The 18,284-nt window shown below is 45.4% G+C and overlaps 1 protein-coding gene across 1 annotated transcript in view; it reads left to right on the forward strand.

Annotated features, from left to right (window-relative positions):
• Positions 1 to 7,342: 7,342 nt before the first annotated feature.
• The window catches only part of CHST15 (carbohydrate sulfotransferase 15), a 46,548-nt gene continuing 35,606 nt past the window's right edge, over positions 7,343 to 18,284 (forward strand). Inside the window, exon 1 of the mRNA XM_033066639.1 lies at positions 7,343 to 7,409. The gene's annotated coding sequence lies outside the window, so the exon portion shown is untranslated. The remainder of the gene's footprint in view (positions 7,410 to 18,284) is intronic.

The raw sequence follows: 18,284 nt of genomic DNA on the forward strand, positions 1-18,284 counted from the left end.
ACTTTGCAGATGTGGGAAACCACTGAGTTAATCAGATATTGCTCCACCAGCAGGAAGCTGAGCGTGGGAGTGGTTGCAGGATGAAGCATGAAAGAGATGTTCACAGTGTCTGGCTTCTGATAAGTCACCCAGTGCCTGATAGAGGGGTGCTGGAGCTGAGAACTTGGACCCCTGACTGCCAGAACAGGAGCAAGCTCCATTAGAAGCCCATTCAAAGCATCTGAATTCGAAGCTGTTTCCCTCTGCTGAGCCTCTGGAGAGATGAACATTAAAGGTCTCAAGCTAGACATGTGAATATTCTCCCTTAAGTGCTTATTATTATTCCCATTTTGCAGGTGGGTGAACTGGAAAGGACAGGACTGTGCTAAATTAAGCGAGCTGCCCGCGCTGGTTAGGCTCCCTCTCTGCTCCCCCATAAAACTCCTGGAAATGTGCATGAGAGAAAAGAATGTAAAGCTGCATAAATCTCCAGGGGAATATGTTAGGTTGTAAAAATACAGAGACAGCATGGAAATACCTCCAAGTGCTCTGGGAATATATGGTGAGTCATGAGCACCGTATATTAAATGGTCAACGCTTCTCCAACAGAAGCAATTCCTCATGTGAGACCACAGGAGTCACAGGAATTGGCTGTGCCCCAAACTGCCTGATTCAGCAAGATAGCAGCAGTGTGCAGGAGCCCTGCTCTTATGGTTCAGCTTTTAGGAACTGGGAAAAAGGAGAAACTGAGAGATTTTTTTTGATGGATTCAAGCATGGCAGTGTTTTAACAGTGTTTGCCAGAAAAATAAAATGCAGCAAGAATAGATAATCACAGAATGTTCTGAGCTGGAAGGGACCTTAAAGCTCATCTCCTCCAACCCCCAACACCTTCCACTACCCTGAATTGCTCAATATAATTATTGTATGAGCATCTCTCCTATTCTATTTCTTCTGTCTCTGGCATTCTTCCTAAAGCCAAAATTTGGTTTGCAATCGTGGTAGTCATTAAAAATTATCATCTAAGAAAGTGTTTATCAGCTCTATCATTGCAGGTGCACTGGAAGAATGATTGCAAATTAAAATGGCTTTGTAACAAGGCCTGAGCTAGCAAAAAAGGGGGAAAAAAAAAGGCAGAAAAAAGGTATATTAATTTTTCTGAAATTAGAAGATAGAATAACACTCGCAGGAAACATTTATCATTATGTCAGCAAGGAGGTTACATGATTGATCTTTTTAATAATGGTTTTCATAACTTTGAAGGTAAAGACAGTTGGTCTATCTTGGTATTTTTCACAGAACATCTAACAAGTTAAATTACTTTATTTTTGTATCTAAAATGAAGGCTCATATAGCAAAAGCAGGCTTGGAAATTAATCTCTTTGCAGTTGTACAGGGGCAGGGTCCATCCTCTGCTCCTGAAGTTAAAAATCAGGGTGGCACAGACCATGTCTATATAACTAGACCCCACAAACTCAGCACTAAAAAATCAGCCTTGGTACTTCAAATATTTATAAATTATGGCTAAAAGAAAGTCTTTTTTTTTGCAGCACTATGAGATATTTGTCCAGAATGTAAATAGTTTTTAAGGAAAGATTCATACGTGCAGGCACATGACTTGTATGTAAATGTGCTTCATGCCACAAGCTGTTTTATTAATTCTTGAGCCACTGCTGAAGGCTGGGGTTTGCAAGGACTTCATGAATGAAGAGCAACAGATGGGAAAGAGGAAGGACTGGGATGTGTAGGGAAAAGAGCCTATAAAAAGCAGTTAATCTGGTTTTTTTTAGAGGTAGACAGAAGGGTAAAACCACTTAAGGAAACAAGGTACACTTATAACCCAAGCACTCATTAGAACACATCCCTGATCAAATTTTAAACGCTTCATTTTGAATTCAGGAGCTGGAGGAGCAGTAATAAATGACATGGAAGTGAAAACTCAGGGAATTGGAGTGTGCATGTAAAGGGATCTTCAATTCCCTACCAGTGGCTCAGATGTGACAACACAAAGAAGATCTGGAGACCCCACAGTTTGTGTATGGGACAGAAAAGGAAAAAATGTTCTGTGAGAGGAACTAAACAGCTCCAGGAGTAACAACCTTCCCTCCTTACCCACCAGAGCAGTGTGAAACCATGGCTGCTCAGATGGGAAAAGAGGAGTAGAGATCCTGTTGACTCCAGGGTGTGCCTTGAATCAAAATCAGAGAAGCCACCTGATCATTTTAAGAGGTCTGGGAAGTCTTAGAGCATCTTTCACCATTTAATCTGCTGCTCAGCTATCTCAAGCTCTCCATTAATCAAAGCTCAAAAGCATTGCAGATTTTTTTTCCCTAATTTTTTATTAAAGCAAACCATTTAAGCAGAGCTTGAAGCAAGCTAATGCCAAGCTCTTGGCTGCTGCCTCCTGCAGTTTTGCCGTGGCTGTGATGAGCCCCTGGGGGCTGTACACCTCTCTGGGGGCTCCAGGAGGAGCAGCAGCACAGGTGAGCTGCTCCTGGTGCCAGTCTGAACCCATCTCCATCTGCCTTGTGGATCACAGCTCCTTCATTCCCTTCAGAGGTTCACAGAGCTGTGCATGCAGCAGGTTTTGAAGCTTTGCCTGCCCTGGGAATCACAAATTCGTGCTTCCAGAAGCAGCAGGTATCCACAGGCTCCAAGGCTTCTCGTTGCACACGGTGCCACAAAAGAATTATAGTAATTCTGAGCACTGAACCATTAAAATTCTATTTTAATTGATTCCCAGCTACCTCACAACTGCAGCATATTGTTAAATCAGCGGTGGATGAAAGTAGCAGGATGTAACATCTTCTGCATTGCTGCAGGGAGAGCGTATCTAAAACAAGGCAGTAAATCCTGGGTGCCTCATTGCCAGAGAGATGCAGACAAATTGGAAGAAATTCATAAGAAGAGCAATAAAAATGATTAAGGTCGGAAAAGACTGAGTTATGAGGGCAGATTAAAGGAACTTAATATGCATCACTTGGCTAAGTGGTGGCTAAGAGGGGAATGATACCCTTCAACAAGTACTTGGAGGGATAAAGATCACAATAAAAGGGAATGTTTAGGGTGCTGAAGGACACACAGCTCAGGATGAAAGGATGGCACCAGGCAAAAGGCAGCTGGCTCTCAGATTCCATCATTAAAAACTAACAGACCATTTGTGGGAAACCAGATTCTGCCACGTTTACCTAATCATATTTCAGTTTTAATTTTTGCCTGTTCCAGGGACAAAGGCATTGTCTTCAATTAAGGCTGAGCATGAATTCCCAGAGGCGTTCCAAGGAGGTGCATGCCCAGAAGGATAATTCCCAACCCAAGTTGGGAAAACAGCAAGAAAGGCATTCAGAGTATCTGAAGGTTGATCTACCCTTTACTCAGAGCTGAAGGATGTACAAGATATGAAATTAGTGATGTGAATGTGCCTGTTGCCAGGATACCAGGGGCAAAATGAGAGTAATAATGCATTTCTTTCAAATATACACATTCCATTAATTCCGCTGAGAATTACACCAGTATTTTAACAGGAGAACAGACAACTAAGAATAGCAGTCTTCCTTCAATTTTCTCACAGCCTTGGAGCTGGGAGAAGAGCTGAAATAATCTCTGGGGGTGCTGGAGGGCTGCACATCCTAAAGCCAGCCGGTGCCAGACAGCTGGAATTAGGCTGAGCTGAGGCTCGGCTCAAGCAGCTAAAACCCAACATCCACAGCACCTGGTGGTTTTCCAGGCTCACTGCACGGAAACTTTACAGATCCCCACCCACCCAGGGAATTGTTTGGCTCCAGCTCCACCACACCTCAGCTTTCCCTGGAAAAGGGGAGTCCTGGGGGTGCTCCTGGTGATGCCTTCACAGATGTTTTGGGGGAGTTTTGGTCTGTTCCTGTCGCTGCCCACATCCCTTTGGGCTGGAATTAGGATGAGACTTTGTGCTGGCACCCTGCAGCAAGCATCCCTCGAGAAGGCTTTGGGAAGCACTGCCTGGGGATGGAGGGTCATGGGAAAAGGGCTCCCCAAAAGCAGCCGGAGTGGGAAGCAAAATCCTCCCCGGTCCTTGCGGGCAATGAACTCCTTCCTCTGCTTTATGAGTTTGGGAGAGAGGAAGCACAAAGCAGAAACATCTGCATTGCTAAGCCCTCTCTGTGAGAATAACTAGAGATGCTGATGCTGGAAGAGGCACGTGGAGGAAAAGCAGCCCTTTTCCCGGGATTAGCATCCCATTACAGCGGTGCTCTGAGGACACAATCTGATTTATTTATCTCAGAGTTAAATCTATCTGTAAATGCACAGCTCTGCTGCTGGCAAACACAGCCACTGGACCTGTCCATTGGTTTTCTACCCCAAACCACAGCCAGCAGCAAGGAGAAAGGACTCACATGGTTTAAAAAAAAAATAAATTAAAAATCACCTTTTAAATTCACACGTTTGCAACCACTAATTGTGGGCCTGCTTTTCAGCACTGCTAAAGGACTCTCCCATCTTTTTTCACCACATAAGCCTGGTCAGAGCTAAGAAATATGTACAAACTTGTTTTAAAAGTGGGATGATTCTTCATATGTTGCAGAGTAAGCATGGCAACCAGCAGAAATCAGATTTACAGAGGTGGAGGTCAGGACCTTTCTTTTTATGAAAACCAATCAAGTCAGAGATAGCTCTACTATAATTTCTATATTGAAACTTCTTCGTTTCCTCCCTCTTTGAACTCTGAATCATGAGAATTAAAGGTCAGTCAGCTTTTAGGTCTTTAGGCTGTTTATTCTGATTTTTCTTCCTCTGGCAATCGTTACAAGAGCATGTAGTGACAGGACAAGGGGTAATGGATTCAAACTGACAAAGGGCAGGGTTAGATGGGATATTAGAAAAAAATTCTTCCCTGTGGGGTGGTGAGGCCCTGGCACAGGGTGCCCAGAGAAGCTGTGGCTGTCTCATCCCTGGAAGTGTTAAAGGATGGTCTGGACAGGGCTTGGAGCAGCCTGGGACAGGGGAAGGTGTCCCTGCCCAGATGGGCTTTAAAGTCCCTCCAACCCAAACCAGTCTTTGATTCTGTGATTTCTCCTGGTAACACTGTTCCTGGAGAGGGATTAATTATGCCCCTAAAGTTTGTGTTTTCCTCCCCATCTCTCCAGGTAACACTCAAGGCAGTCTGAAAGTGTGTGTGAGATGGGTGGACTCAACCTTTATGGAGTTCCTGGAGTACCACATGTGGAAAACACCACCAAGATTTCTACTCCAGCTGCTGCTTGGTGAGGAATAATATAAACAGAGACTTCCCCAGGGAATGAAGATCTTGTTTTCATGACAGCTTCTTTGATTTTTTTTTGTTATTTAAAAATACAGAAAAAGGAAGGGACTGTAATTACACAGAAATCTGGCTAAGGATAATTGCTATTCAGAGCATCCCACGAGGCCAAAAAGGCCTTGGAGGGCAGCATATTTAATTCAGAACAGAAATGTTGAATATGTGTGAGTATTCTATAAATCACAGGTTTCACCTCATCAGGGTCTTTATTCAGGGTGGCTTTTTTCCCTAAAAACCAGGTGAGATTCAGACGTGATCTGAACAGAGATACATATCTGGTGCTGTAGAAAATGCGTGCATATGTGGCTTCTAAAATATTTTAAAACTTTTTATGTGGTCTTACAGGTGCACAATCACCTGCTTGAAATCTTTAATTAGTTTGGCTGCCAATCAGAGCTGTGTAATTTGTAAACTTCTGCTTTGCATTTACTATTAAGGTACATATGGTTTCCGTGCAAAACAGATTCCCACAGAGCTGCGTGAGTTTTAGATGCTTCTGAAAGTTAAAACCAAAGATGGGCTTGATCACAAAAGGAAGTACTAAATAGAGAATTCACTGTTCTTTCACGTTCAGCTCGTGCTTCCTCTCTTCAAACTCTTAGAAATAATATTGCTGGGTATTAAACACGTGGATTTAAGCTTAGCAGCGTAAGGAGGGAATATGAAGTGTTTTCCTTTTGATAATACTGGCTTTGCAAGTGCTGCATTAAACCTTTGAGGGAAATGCTGTGTGCTGCATCTCAGAGGGGATGTGTGTGTGTCACAGACTTAATAACCAGACTAGACATTTAACCATGTATTTATCATCACAGAGCCACAGAACAGTTTGGGCTGGGAGGGACCTTACAGACCCCCTGCCCTGGGCAGGGACACCTTCCACTGTCCCAGGCTGCTCCCAGCCAAACCTGGCATTGGGCACTGCAGGGATCCAGGGGACAGCCACAGCTGTGCCAGGGCCTCCCCACCCTCCCAGGGAACAATTCCTTCCTAAAATTTAATCTCAGCTTGCCCTCTGACAGTTCAACCCTTCCTATGTATATTCACTGTACATATATATATATATATGTATCTCTTAGAGAACAAACTTCGCATTGAACCGAGCAGCAGATTTCGGCTCCTTCGCCCCGTTTGTGCTGTTGCTATTCCATTCCAAGCCCGGAGCAGGGGATGCTGCTGCATCCATCCCCCCAGGAGTGCGGCAGGGCAGGTCGGGCTGGCCGAGCCACGGCTGTCCTGGGGCTGGGCTCTGCCTGCACACCCGCACTGGGGGTGCCGGTACCGCCGCTCACCCGGGCCACCCCCAAATCCTGCCGGGCTCGGGAGGAGCCCATCTCCCTCGGGATTCTCTCGATCCATCCCCCGGCGCTGCCGCGGGCGCTTTTTAGGGGCCAGGATGTCCGGGGGATGCCCGGGGGATGCTCGGGGATGCTCGGGGGATGCTCGGGGGATGCTCAGCATCCCAGCCCGGGGGTTCCGCGGCGCATCCCCGCTGTGCCCGCAGCCCATCCCGGTTGTGCCCGCAGTCCATCCACGCTGTGTCCCCAACTCATCCCCGCAGTCCCATCCCCGCTGTGCCCCCAGCCCATCCCGGTTGTATCCCCAGCCCATCCCTGCACCCCCATCCGCGCTGTGCCCCATCCCGGCTGTGCCCCCAGCCCATCCCCGCATCCCCATCCCCGCTGTATCCCCATCCCCATCCCAGCTGTGCCCCATCCCGGCTGTGCCCCCAGCCCATCCCCGCAGCCCCATCCCCGCATCCCCATCGCGGCTGTATCCCATCCCCATCCCCGCATCCCCATCCCCGCTGTATCCCCATCCCCGCAGCCCATCCGCGCTGTGCCCCATCCCCGCTGTATCCCCATCCCCATCCCGGCTGTGTCCCCATCCCCATCCCCCCAGCCCCATCCCTGCAGCCCATCCCCGGGGCACCCCCCGGGCCCGGGCAGCCGCGGGGCAGAGCCCAGCCCAGCACTCCGCCTCCCGGGCTGCGCAGCGCGGCCGGGGAGCGGCGGGGCTGCTCCCTCCCCCTTCCTCCCCTTTCCTCCTCCTCCTCCTCGCGTCCTCCGCCCCCCTCCCCCAGGGCAGAGCCGGCGGAGGCGGCGGGCGCGGGGCAGAGCGGAGCCGAGCCGGCCGAGGTAGGAGCGCCATGGGATGGGATGGGATGAAGATGGGCTGGACGGGATGAAGATGGGATGAAGATGGGATGGAAGGCGGGGGTCCCCAGGCCGCGGCTCCCCAAGTTGGGAGGCAGCGGGACTTTGCGGGAAGTTGTGCCGCCGGGCTCGGGGGACACCGGGCTGTCCCCCGCTCCCCGGAGGGCTGGGGCAGCCCGGCATTCCCAGCCCGCAGAGCATCCCCGGAGCTTCGGCAGGAGCGGGGGAAGGAGCCCGGAGCGGGTCCGTGCTCCGGGACCCCGCGGGGACAAAGGTGGTGAGGATGCTGTCACTGCGCGGATGGCGCTGGGCTCGGGCTGTGCGGGCACTCCGGAACAGGGCAATGCTGGGCACTATTGAACAGGGCAATGCTGGGCACTCCGGAACAGGGCAATGCTGGGCACTATTGAACAGGGCAATGCTGGGCACTCCGGAACAGGGCAATGCTGGGCACTATTGAACAGGGCAATGCTGGGCACTATTGAACAGGGCAATGCTGGGCACTATTGAACAGGGCTCTGCTGGGCACTCCGGAACAGGGCAATGCTGGGCACTCCTGAACAGGGCAATGCTGGGCATCCCAGCCAGGATCCAGCCGGGCACGCGTGGCGGTGTTTTTGGGTGAAGGGGGGTATTTCTTAAATGGAGCTCTTGGCTGTTAAAAATAGCTTCATAGCTGCTGAGAATGCAGGCGAGGTTCCGTGACGGGTTATTATGGTCAGAGTGTGTTAAGCAACAATTCACCAGCTTAACTTTGGCGGTCTCGTACATCGGCTTCTCTTTTTCTTCTTTTTTTTTTTTTTTTAAATTTTTCCTCTGCTGCTTCATTGTAATACTACAGCCGTACTCTGCAGTGATCTGACAGATTTGTAGGTTAATAGGATATGTGAGAGTATTGCTTGCATGGTGCATCCAAACACCAACCAAACTCTCACATATGGAAATTTTTTTTAAAATTTATTTATTTATTATCATTCTATGCCCTAAAGTACCCTTCACACTGACTTCCTTGCATATGACATCAGAATGGTTTCACTTCTTGAATTCTTAGCCAGACCAAAAACCTATCATCATCATCATCTCCTGTAGAACAAACATGTTCTTTTGTGTTTTGAGACTTAAAAAAAAAAAAAAAAAAAAAAGAGCAGAGTGGCCAGCTGGGCACATCACAGATTAAATCTCAAAGTTTGCTGGAACTGTTCATGAAAGATAAATATTTTTAAGATTTAACTGAAAATCGTATGTGCTTGTTTGGATAAACAAACACCTGATTGAACAGCACTGCACTTGATACTAACTGGGGACTGCTTGATCTTTGGCAGAGAGGGAAATTTCCACCAATAAAACGTACATGAACCATACATATATATTTATATCTCTGCTATTTATAGACATAGATATGCTTTTTATACACAGTCACTCATGAACAGTGAATCTCACTTAAAAACACTACAAACAGCAAACACAAATGGAGTAGCTGCCTTGAAGCCTCTTTTTGTCAATGATTAAAATGTTGTCACACGTCTCATGGCCTGAGAGCTTCTCTTGCTGCTGCTGGTGCCATTTCACTCTTGGGCATTGAGTCAAAGGATTCATCTGCCTCTTCACATGCCAAAAGAAAAAAAATCAATTTGAATGCAGAAGGGAGGAAACTACGTGTATGAAGATTTAGTAGTGAAACTACCTTCTTTCTTTCCTTTTTCTCAAAATTATTTTAATAGCACTTAGATTCTGTGTGTGTGAGTTGCAGCCACTGTGCAGTTTTGAAATCAATAGCAAAATAGTTTTGTGGTTCAGATTTTGTCGTGGGAGGACAATCTCAAATTCAAAGTGTTTTATTTGTGGTTTGTAACAGGAGCATGATCAAGCAGTGGAGATTTGCATTGAAAAACACTTGATTCCACTAATCCAATGGAAGGCAGTAATGGAATTTTATCTTCATTGCTAAACTAAAAGTAGGTATCTGGAAATCATATAAATGAGAAGGGTGAAGCAGACTCTCTTATTTGAATTATTTCATGTGGATGAAGGTGTGTAATCCACCAGCAGCATTATCAAGGATAGAATTATGTAAGCATAATCACAGAGATGCAATTAAGCTTTTGTTATATTTCAACATGATTTTGAGCAACCTGTGGCAGGAGCTCTGTGAGAATGGGGAGTTTCAGTGGTCAAAGCTTTTGTTGGCAGATTTCAGTGTCACTGAAGATGTTTTTAAGGATGGGCTGTGGCCTGGTGCTGAAGCCTTCTCAAAACTTTTCTTTATACTGAAGATCAAGTGGTTAGGGGGATGGCAGCAAACTCTGCCAAAGCTGATGAATTATTGCTGGCCAGCAAGGATTTCTTATGGATTTCCTCTGCTCACTAGGAAGGGAATCCTTGCTGTTATACACTGCTTTTCCTACACTGAGTGCTTCCTTCTGTGTCCACAGAGCAAAATCTCACTGTTGTAACTGAGCATTGTGTCACCAGTGGGTGCTGATCTCACCTAAATGACATGTGGATTTAGGAACTTGGAACACCCAGCTGTGCCTCTCTTCCAGCATGGATGCATTACTTAGGGGAAGAAAAGCCACGACACAAACAGATACTGATATCCCTCTCTCCCTCCTGATTACTCCTACAGTTCATGTATATCCCAGTCATAAATTCCAAGGAAATGTGCACTTAAATCACTCAGTAGTACTCTGGGTATTTGCCTGATGTGGAACACTGTTTCAGACATCTCAGAGGGTTTGCAGAAGATGCACCCTGATTTGTACTGGGCTCTTTAATTGCTGTCTTTAGACTCTCATTTTTGCTTTTAACCCACCAGTTTTCCTCCATACCTCTCACAGGGAGAGGGTCATTTTAAATTCCCACCATACTCCTTGGCTGGAGTTATGTTGCTCAGCTAGAAGAATCTAAAGTGCTGTGGAAAAACATGGTTGATTTCCAACAGGAGAGCATTTTTTTCACTGCTTTCCCCCACAAATTAGTATTTCTTATTTATTTATGTTTTTTAGTGAAGTGCCCTGTTTTTCTTGCCAAGTGTGGTGTCAGATCTGAACTCTAAATACAGCTATTCAGGGGGAATGGATCTGTAACCTCCTGCAAGTTCTTCTTTGCAAGCAGCCTGAATTGCACCCATCTCTCCCCTTACACTGCAATCCCACTAAAATGAACTAATGATCTATAGCTCTGCTGACCCATTCTCTTAAAAATGTGACAAAAAACGTGTTGTGTGTGTCCCCACAGCCTGCTGGGTTGTGTTTCCCTGGCTCAAAGACATGATTACAATTCTGTCCTGGTGCCTGGGTTGGGTTTTTACAGGCGAGGGAGACAGGGAAGCTCCCGAGGAGGTGGAGAGCCTTGCAATGGGAGCACTGTAATCCTTTGATTACACAGCTGTGCCTGACATGCCACTAAACAGCACTTTAGGGGCAAGCAGTTAATGTAGCTTTTCCATGGAATATTTATTAATTTATGTTACACCTGGTTTCCAGCAGCTGTTGAACGTGGCTTGTAAGCTTTAGTTTCAAGGAGCATCCTCGGAGGGAAGATAAGCAGGTGATGCCTTGCAAGAGAAAACAGAAGGGGAAATGTTGTGCTGGTGGGTGCTGGGGGCTGGTGGCAGTGCCAGGTGATGCCTTGCAAGAGAAAACAGAAGGGGAAATGTTGTGCTGGTGGGTGCTGGGGGCTGATGGCAGTGCCAGGGCAGCTGTGGTGAGGAGGAGGTGGATGTGAGCAGGAGTGAGGGACCCTCAGCACTGTGTCCCACTGCTGGCAGCACTCCAGAGGTCACAAACCACAATCTCTGACTGCTTTGTGTGGGGAATGGAACTTGAAGCTCATCCAGTTCCAACCCTGACACCTTCCACTGTTTCAGGTTGTCTCAAACCCATCCAAGCTGGCCTTGGGCACTTCCATGGATCCACAGCTGTGCCAGGGCCTCACCTCCCTCATAGCCAAGAATTCCTTCCCCAAATCCCATCCATCGCTGCCCTTTGTCAGTTTGAAGCCATTCCCTGTGTGCTGTGCCCTCCATCCCTTGTCCCCAGTCCCTCTCCAGCTCTCCTGGAGCCCCTTCAGGCCCTGGAAGGGCTCTGAGCCTCTCCCTGGAGCTTTCTCTCCACCTCCACTCTCAGCCTTTCCTCACAGGATTGATGCTGCAGCCTCTGATTGCTGTATCCTGGAGCACCTCTCCTGCATCACCCCTCAGTCCCACCCTCCTGCCTCTCCTCATTCCCAAATCCACCTTCCCTCCAGCTCCCACACCAGCCTGAGCTGCCTGGAACACTTGTTTCCCAAACCTCAGCCCCTGGCTGCCGATTTCCCTCTGACCTTGCCACAAAAGCCATGGCCCAGCTCATCTCCAGACGCATTTTTGGAGCTCCTGGAGGTGTGAAGCCTTCCCCTGATGGTTTGCTGAGAGCAGGATGGTTGGGAGGCTGTGCCATGGGGTTCCTTGGAAATCACCCAATTCTATGGACAACTGGTGTGGCAAGGAAGCAACCCAGGCTTTTATTTGTTTATATAGCAAGCAGCACCAAATACACACTCAGTACTTACTATGCCATCATTTACTCACCTAATAAGCACAGCATTTTATAAATAAATGGGGGTTTTAGGCCAAATCTGTATCTAAGGTGGGTTGTTCCTCACTATAAAAGGTGCAGGTCTGTACTGAAATAGCAAAATACTCAAAGTGACATTTTTCCATTTGCTTCACGCCTTCCAGTAGGAAAAAATAAGTTTCATGAGGAGATATTTTTTTCCTGTAGAAAAACCTTGATTTTCAGTGTGGGTGAATGTACCCTGCTATCTAATCATAAAATTAGAAAAACTGATGAGAGTGAAAAAGGCTTTTATATTGTTATATTTTACTTTGGTTTTGCATTTATTGGTGTCTGGCTTAAACAAGTTTAAGTTAGACTTGTAACTTCTCAGGGTTGCATGGAATGGAGGGAAGGTCATTTCTTTCAAATAAGTCATTGAGTTACAGGTGAGTTTGAGCTGGAAGAACTCTGAGGTCAGACAAGAGTGAAGATAAAATGTAAAGTTCAAAGTCATACAGAGGAAACAAGATAAGACTGCTTTGAAAAATGAAAAACTCTGCAAGATACAAAGGCCAAAAAAGTAAAGATTTGTGTGCAGCATGGAAGAAGCCTTGTGGTGTTGAAAGAGTTCTCTGAGGATGGCAGCACGTGGATGTGAGTTTGGAATATTGGATGGTTTGCCCAATTTCAGCTCCTTGGAACAGTGTGGAGGAAAAGCACTTAATTTAAAGTGCTTCAGAACTGGCACCAAATGAGTGGTGAGATACCAACAAATAGGAGAGACCTCAGGAAAAATAAAGTAGCAGAAATCAGGATTCTGGAAGGTTTTGCCCATAGTTTGGAGGAAATGTAAGAGCCCAGTGTCAACCTTGCAGTGCCTAAATTGGGATATAATGGTCTGAGTGCCAGGATTTATTAATCCACAGGAAAAGGACTCTGGTGCAGCCAGGAGGTTTGTCTGTGTGAAGCTGGAAATAGGAGGAAGTGGAGAAGGAGGGTTTAATAGTTTATTAGGAGAATGTATCCCATAATGAGATGGGTTGCCTGCAGGCCCAGCTCCTCACAGGGGAGCTTCATCTCCTGAAAATTCTTTAGCAGCTCTTAAAACCAACACTTCCTTTGCAAACCCATCAAATACCTTATCTAATATTCCTTCCCAGCCTCTTTGATTTGAGCTACTTTTTAGCTGTAATTTGTCTCTTTTTTTGTGCTTAGCTCTGTAGATATTAGATGATGTTAAACAGATATTGGTAATGTTAAGTAAATTAAATGGATAATGGTTCTCAAATTTTTAAGTTCATCACTTTGTAGATGTGTTAGGCTGGTGGTTGGCTCCTGCTCTGTCGCCCACCCCTTCCTGGTGCATTTTTAGAGCTGCTGCTGTACAGCTCATCCTGGGGATTGCTGGAGCCTGAGGACATTTCCTGGGGCTGCTTCTGGGAAGGATTTTTGGGTGCTGCTGTTGCAGTGGAAGAGGAGCAGGGTTTGAATGTGTCCATCAGGGTTTTGAGCCCCGTGCTCAGCGATTCCAGGGAAGGAATACTGGTTCACACTGTGAGATTCACACCTCAGGATCAGGGATGCTCTGCCTGCTTTGTGTCTCCCTGGAGCTCGGGGCTGGGATAACACTGAGACAGCTGGGTTGTAACTGCATCTATTGCAAGCCATAAAAATTCAGATAAAACCCCTGCTGTGCATTAAAGACTGCCAATAGAAACTGCAGCACGAGATGTAGTGATGGGCTCTTAATTTAAGGAGGACAAAAACATGTCTTGAGCACTCCAGCATGGAGTACTACAGCTTTACGCCCTGAGCAACTCATTGGAGCTGTTCGTAAAGTAAATAATTTAGATGAAAAGTTTCATCAATTATAAAGCTCTGAAAAGCGTTTCTCAGGTTGAGGATTAACTTGCCTGAGGATCAGATAAGGATAAATCAGAACAAAACCACTATTGCACTTGACATTTAGTATTAGAATTACTTTGCAAGCTATTTATACCATCTTTAAAACAAGAAATGAGGTGTGAGAGGTGAGCAGAAGGGAAGAGTGGAATCTGAGCTGATCCTCTCTCACTGAGGAAAAAGGAAATAAAAATTTGTCTGACATCAGGTGATTTTAAGTGGGGAAGCTTTTAACCCTTCAGAGCAGATCTTTGAACATTGCTGAGGAGATCAGCAAAATGACAAACACACAGCAGAGTAAATGCAATCTAGATTGGTATCCATGGAAATCCCACGTGGATTTATCAGGCATTAGGCTAGAGCAGAGTAATCCACCTTTTGGGTCTCACTGGTGTGAGGGGGACCAGAACCTTGTGGGAATGGGAACAGTTTTCCAGTTGTTTTAAATTTTCCAGTTGTTTTGGAGGAATTCAGAGCCCTCTGCTCACCAAGGAGTGTGGCAAGGCTGGAGAATCTGGGAAACCCTCCAGAGCTTGTCAGGGAGCAGCTTTTACCTGGAGTCAATAACTCTCTCAGATGGGTTCCACTCACCTGCTGCTCATTCCTGCTACAGCTGTAAAAATTGAGATTCTCCTGCTTCAGCATCAGAGTCAGAATGCTGCAATAACTCATTCTGGTGTAATACAGGGGAATGCATAAAAAGCCTCTGTGAGTTTTGATAGTGTTTCCTGTAATGATGCCCATTAACTGGGTGTAGTCATCTCTCCAGTTTTCCCTTTTTTTTTTGTCTTGCTGTGCTGGTACATTGGATAATAAATGGGAAAAAAAATCCCTGAAAATATGCTGTGAAAATGCTGATAAATATGTAAATACCAACAGTATCTTTTTTGGACTGTTATAATTCCTACAATCTGAAGCTTTCCAAAACTGCAAAATGAACAGGCACTTTATGACAATTAATATTTATGTGTTAAAAACATGCCTGTTACTGAAACAAGAATATCCCATCCATCATCACTAAATATTTTACAGTGCAGAACTTTAATACCCTCCTTTCTGAGTTTTGAAAGATAGCAAATAATTCCGAAATAGCAAATATCATTAAGTTGCATTTAACAAAACACTTGGAAGGTTTCAAATGAGATAACGTAAATGCTGTGTTCATTCCAAACAGCAATTCTCTGGATGAACCTCTGGTTTCATTAAACTCACTGAAATGTCTTCCTGCTGACTTCAGCATGCCAGCATTTCAAAAAATAAATTGAAATGGGAATCTTTAAAAGTTTTCTTGTTGATGAGTGGCTGGAGCTAAAGCCATTCAGCTGTGCTTTTCTGTGCATATGTTATTTAGCTCAGCCAGGAGGTCTCGAGGTGAAGATAATGTCTGGTGGGGATGAGGGAATGTGAGCAGGAAATAATATTTCTCTTTGAAATAATCCATCAGTAGCTGTGCTATCCCAGAGGCCCCTTTTTTATGGAGATCCTGCAGATGTGGAGCCCCCTCTCAGTGCTGAGGGAAGCCAACCATGCAGGTGGACATTCCTCCTAAGGGTATTCAGCCCCTAAAAGTGATGGAAAAGCCCCAAAGCCCAGCTCTTTATTTATTACACTGCTGCAGCCTTCAGCCATGGGCTTGGGGACATTTTTAGCTTTGTCCTTTTGGCATCAGGGGTTTCTATGCAGCAGTTGAATAGGAGGAAGGAATTAATTTGATTTAGCCATGTCAAGCTGAAAATGAAGTTCCTCCTTGCACATCCTTCGAGGAACCCTCAATGGTCTGGATTTAGCTGCCATCCGCTCCCTTTTTGCTGGTGTATTTTTGGACTTCCTCTGCTGATAAATATTTAGAGTCTGTTTATCTTTCATCTCATTTCTGTTACATAGTGCTTACAGATTTCTTCTCCCCCCATAAATACTTATTACTGCAGAAATTGGTGTTGCAAGCCTTGATACTGCAGTGCCAGCAATTCTGTAATTTTAATTGAGGCTGGCTGACAGTACTTCTATTAATTATCCAGGAGAGGCTTATGGCTTTCTAAAAGAGAAGTGTGTTTCTGGCTGGAGGAGTTTGAAGGGGAGTTGTAATTGCTTTATGTCTGGAGCACAGGTTTAGGTGCAGGAGGCTTGGCTGGATTAGATGTGGCCATTGCTGAGGATCAATAAAGCATGAAAAAGGAAAAAGCTGTTTCAAATTTGTAAAAGTTGTAGCCACCAGGATGCTGCTAAGCTCAGAATGAAAAATGCAGCTGTTTCTTTTGGGTTTAATTAAAATCCAATGAAGGACAATTCAGAGAGACCTGAGTTGATGTTAATTACTTTGAGCATGTGAGTAATTGGAGCAGGTGAAGGATTTCCTTCACAAAATTCTGCAGAGCCTTTTCCTATAGCCTGACTCATGTAATTCTGGTGCTGCCCAGCTAAATCTTAGTGCTCTCTTCCTGTGCCTTCCAAATTCCTTTGTGAAGTTGTGTTTTTCCTGATGTGAGTATGACAGTCCCACTTTAATTGGATAACAGCAGTTGTCACCCTGCAAGAGGGATTGTGATGCCCAGGGGCCTCAGAAGTGACTGCATGAAAATAAATAAATAAAACATCTAAAAAGCTTTGCTAAGAAGCAGTAAATTTAAAAGTTGATTTGGTTAACTGCATTGAAATGAGGTGCCTTATTCTATTACAGCTTAAAGCCACCAGATGTCACTTATTTTGTGCATCACTGTTCTGGGGAGAAGCATGCCCTTGGCATGGAAAAGATTTTTTAAAAGAGAGGCAACTTACTCTAAGTAGCTTTGTTTCTGTTTGTGTTCCCAACTGGCAACTGTCTTCCTTGATAAATATTTTCATCTTAAAATAGATCATATAAACTCATTTCTCACAGATCAGACAGACTTGCATTTTTCATGAGCCTTAAATGCCAGCAGTGCCATTTTGAGATTCAGTCTTTAAGAAAATAATTAATAGGCTTACTCCATTTTCAGAGGGGGGAATGTACATTTTACATTTTAGATAGGATGGTAAAAAACTTCAGCCAATGGCTCACACAGATATTCATCTGCAGCCAACTTAAAAGCAGTGAGAGGAGTTTTAAAGCCATACAGAAAGTGGAAGTTCTCGTGGAGAGGGAGTGGAATAGTTGTGAAATCAGAGACCAACATCTTGAGTTCATCCTCAGGGTTTGAAGGCTGCAAGGAGCAGTGGAGCAAAGGGGAAAAACAACCCTTGTACCCAAAGCAAAGCTGGATTTCCTGCCTAGGGTGGGCATGGAGGAGGTGACAATTCCACCAAGGGCTCCTGCTCCTGGCTGTGTGTCCTGCTCCATCACAGGGATGCCAAATTGAGAGGTGCAGGCTCTCTTTCTGCTCCCTGCTAACAAACCCTCATGCTCTTTCATTTTTTGGCTTGCACTCAAAGGGCAGCACATTAAAAAAGAGGAAATTTAATTTTCTGGGCTTGAAGCAGAAAGGCTGAAAATGGAGTGCTTTCCTGAAGGGTAATGATTAGTGATATTTTTTCCCCCCCAGTAGTAGTACTGTAGTTTGTTTTTACATTTTAAATAAGTCTTCTCCCTCAGATTTCAGCTTGGGGTGGAGTTCTCACTCTGTGCATCTCAGGCAGGTTGGAGGATGTAAATCCACAGCTCTGAGTGAATGATGTGAGAGCTGCTCTCCAAATAATTTTCCATTTCAGTCCTCAGGAGTGGCTGTGCTGAAAGGCTACCTGCCTTCATTTTTCATCTGAGGTGAAAAATGTACTCTAGCATGGCATTCTCTAGCTGGAGGCAGAGTACATGACACATTTTCCCCTCCCCTTTTCCTCTGTGCTTGAGCAAAAACAGAGGTGAGCAAAACACTCCTTTAACTAACAGGAACAGCGTTGGCTTTTGAATGCAGCAAATTTGTATTTTAGCACCTCGTATGAAACCAATTATATTAATGAGGGCTCCAGTGCTTAACTGGGAGTTGTTTATGGCAGGGAGGGTTTAATTTCCTGCTGCAGGTCTTGCACCATTGCTCCTGAAAATGCCATCTGCCAGCTTTGGCCCCAAAAAACGCTCCCTGCCACTATTGTGCAGGGAGATTCTGGCACAGCTCTGGGATGGGGAGTGTGATTGCAGCTTGGGAAGCTGGGAAAATTCACTTTCTCTGTCTGCTGAGCTTATGAAAGGCTGAAATTCATTCTGTTTAATGTGGTTACTGGGAGAAAGTCAGAGAGTCAATGCTGTCTGCCTTAGATGGCTTATTTAGAAATTGGATTGCTGGTGGCATTCTGTCTTGTGTAACACATATCTGAATTTCATTCAAAATCCCTCAGTTCCCAGGTAATGGGATTCTGGATGGTGAGTTAGGAGATCTAGGTTTTTCTTGGACTTGTACCTTTTTATTCCAAATGATATTACTGGTGACAAATGTCAGAACTCTGT

Source organism: Catharus ustulatus, chromosome 8 (genome assembly GCF_009819885.2).
Source record: "Catharus ustulatus isolate bCatUst1 chromosome 8, bCatUst1.pri.v2, whole genome shotgun sequence".
Classification (NCBI taxonomy): Eukaryota; Metazoa; Chordata; class Aves; order Passeriformes; family Turdidae; genus Catharus; species Catharus ustulatus.